A 3,720-nucleotide genomic window follows, 5' to 3' on the forward strand; every position below is an offset into this window, starting at 1 on the left:
ACAGGTGACAGGGGTACACTGCCTTTTGCAGGAGCTTTGATGCCTGAGAGGCATAACCTAAAAGGTTTTCCAAACACTGGAATCGGATGATGATCAACAAACAGTGTCAGTGCCCTAAAATAAGCAAAATTCAGCTCAGATGAGTCACCGAGAGCAATGAGGCATGAGTGTCCAAGAGTCTGTGGTGGCTAAGCTGTCAACTTCATGAGAAGGAGAAGCACACAGGAGCTTAATAAAACAAACCCCTGGATGTGTCTATGAGGGTGTTTCCAGAGACAATTAGATCATTCAGTCTCTGACCTAATGAGAGGCTTAGTCCTTTGATGGTTTCAAAATCTCCATAGGCCATTGAGGAGGTAGCTCTGCAGAAGGCAGGGCCCACTGGACAAAGTGTTCACTGAGGGCTTTTGCTCTGGGGATAGTCCATTTGGCCTCTTCCTGTTCCTACCCCACTCGACTTCCTGTCTACCAGCAGATGAATGACTCCTCCTCCACATTCCCACTGCCATGATGCTCTGCCTCACTGTGGGCCCTGAAACCTTGAACCAAAAGCTGTAATTCTTCCCTCTGTGTAGTAGCTCTGTGCGTATTCTGTCATCACAGTGAGAAAGATGGCAAAACTCCTTGAACCACTGCAGCCGGGAGCAGAAGGAGCGGTCAGTCTTAGCTTAGGACCAAATCTCATCATGAGACAACTGTGGTTGGGCTGTGGCAGGATATGAGGCTTTTTAAGAAAAAGTCTCTCCAGATCCTGGAGGCATCGGCAGGGCTGCGGGAGACTGCCAAGGGGCTCCTGAGTTTGCTGGGTTAAAGGGACAGGATGGGACCCTGCATAAGGAAGCATTGGCTGACACAGGATTTGAAACCCCAGGAAAGGTTGCAGGGTAGAGTCTAATCACAACCTAGTGTCCCTTAGGGGCCTGGAAGATGTGACGGCTCACTAAAAGAACAAAGTTGCTACCACTTCCCATGCCATGGTGGAGGAAACGTTCAACTGAGCTTCGGCCTAATGGAGTCCCTGTGCCAAGGATGGCATCTTCATGACTTCTCTGTTGTTCATATAGAACACTGACCAAAACCAACTGGGGAAGGAAAGAGCATTTTCACTTCTCCGCTCATAGTCCATCATGAAGGGAAGTCAGGGCAGGAACTCAAGACGGAGACCCAAAGGCCAGAACTGAAGTGCTGCTATGCTCAGCCTGCTTCTTCATGCCATCCAGGACCACCTGCCCAGGGTGGCACTTCCCACAGCAAGTTGGCCCACCCACGTCAATCACCAACCTCATCAACCAACAAAATGCCCTACAGACTTGCCCTCAGGTCAGTCTGGTAGGAACAGTTTCTCATCTGAGGCTCTCCCTTCTCAAATGACTCTAGCTTTCGTCCACTTGAAAAAATACTAACCATAACAGATAAGATATTTACCAGAGCCAGCTCTCAGCGTGTAGCTTTGGGTCTGGTCTGATAAATGTGTCTATAGCTAACTGGGGGAGCCAGTCTCCAGTCAGTACCAGGGAATGCTAAAAGATCCACAAATGGGGCAATGGCTTAGGAAAACTTATTATCTATCTAAGGGGGAAAATAAGGAAACCATATATACTTTCTGATGATAACTTTCTCTTTTACTTCATCTTGAGAAAAAAATCCTCTTTGGAAATCTCTCTTTCTCCTCTACATAGCTCTTCACAGCTGCCTTCCTTTCACTGCCAAACCCTGGATAATTACGTGTAACATTTTCAGAGCCCAACCCCTTCTTTTTTAAAATATTTATTTATTTATTATGTATACAATATTCTGTCTGTGTGTATGTCTGCAGGCCAGAAGAGGACACAAGTTCTCATTACAGATGGTTGTGAGCCACCATGTGGTTGCCGGGAATTGAACTCAGGACCTTTGGAAGATCAGGCAATGCTCTTAACCAGTGAGTCAATTCTCCAGCCCGGCCCAACCCCTTCTTACGACACAAGGTAAGTCACAGAGTTTCTCTTAGACTCGGAAGGTCACATTGACCAGCCAGTGAGTAACGCTCGGCCGTGCATGTAGCCTAAATGGTTAGGGTTCTCAAACAGAAAGTAAACAGTTGGCTGAAACGTGAACCTGTAACATAAACTGAGGCTGCGACTACATGCAAAAAGACAATTACTGTAGAGGGTTATGTCTACCAAAGTTGCTTCTAGCCTGACCAGCAATAAACATCTGGGAATTCATCCTGTGTATTCTCTGCAGGGGCAGCTAGTCTGTTTTGAATTTGTTCTGAAGATTAAAAATAGCTGTCTTTGTGACTGAGAAAACTATTACTTTCCTGTATCAGTCTGAATAATGAAAGATACCTTAGTACTATTTCTAGTCATCAAAATTATACAGTTAAGCAGAAATCATCTTCCTGACCAGTCACAGTTATATCTGTGCCCAAGGATAGAATATTTTCATGAGATAAACACAAGATAAACAAAAGCAGTGGAAAAAGCATCCATGGCTGTTGTTAGGGAGGGAACGACAGTTCTTAGGGAAGAAATGAATTGGCTTATGAGAGAAATTACAGACAGGAGCAACTGATCGTTTACAATCAGTAACTCCACGGCCTTTCCAGGTGAGGTTTCCCATCAAAGCTGAGCACTAGTTGTCACCTACTGTATGCTCTCAGCTCTCCACATCTCTTCCTTTACATTTAGCAAAACAAGAAGCATGTAAATCTCTCTCAGGGCAGTGAGGAAAGTGGATAATTAAAAGTCTGAAGATGATTGGAAGACTGACAAGCAATACTGTAATGATTTTGAAATTAATAAGAATAAATAATCCATACTTATGTCAATAATCTATATTTATAACCAATATTTATAACTAATAATCAATCTATATTTATACTCAATTACAAATCAACAATCTATATTTATAACCAGTATTTATAATTAATAATAAATCCATATTTATCATCAACTATAAATCAATAATATATATTTACAGAGCCAATTATCAGTGTGAAGATTTGGGTCTGATCTGATAAATGTGTCTTTTTCCATACCATGTCAGTTTCTTAACACTACTATAACAAATTCTCACAAATGGATTGGTTTAGTACAGCAGAGATTTATCCTTCATAGTCCTGGAAGCTGAGAGTCTAACACAAAGGGCCTAGGCAGACCATGCTCCTTGTAGATATTCTTGCATCTCCCAGTTTCTACGGCAACCAGAAATCCTTCACCTTCTTGGTGGCAGACATAATTAAATCTCTACCCCCACTTGCCACAAGACCTTCCCCACAGTGGGTCTCTACTTCTCTTCTAAGGACAGAGTTGGGCCCACCCTAATCCAAGATGGTTCTGACATATTGCGTCTTCAAAAGGTCTCATTTCAAGTAGATCATTGTCTTAATCAGTGATGTATTGCTGTGAAGAGAGACATCATGACCATAGCAACTCTGATAAAAGAAAGCATCTAATTGGGGCTAGCTTACAGTTTCAGAGCTTTAATCTATTCTCATCATGGCAGGAAGCCATGACACACAAGCAAACATGGTGCTGGAGAAGCAGTTGAAAATTCTACATTTGGATCCTCAGACATCAGGAAGAGAGAGCCACACTGGACTTAGCTTGTGTTTTAGAAACCTCAAAGTCATCCCTAATGACATACTTTCTCCAACAAGGCCACATCTACTCCAAAGGCCACACCTACCCCAGCAAGGCTATACCTCCTAATCCTTCTCACATAGTACCTCTCTCT

This window comes from Myodes glareolus, chromosome 4 (assembly GCF_982192425.1).
Source record: "Myodes glareolus chromosome 4, mMyoGla1.1, whole genome shotgun sequence".
NCBI classification, from domain to species: domain Eukaryota; kingdom Metazoa; phylum Chordata; class Mammalia; order Rodentia; family Cricetidae; genus Myodes; species Myodes glareolus.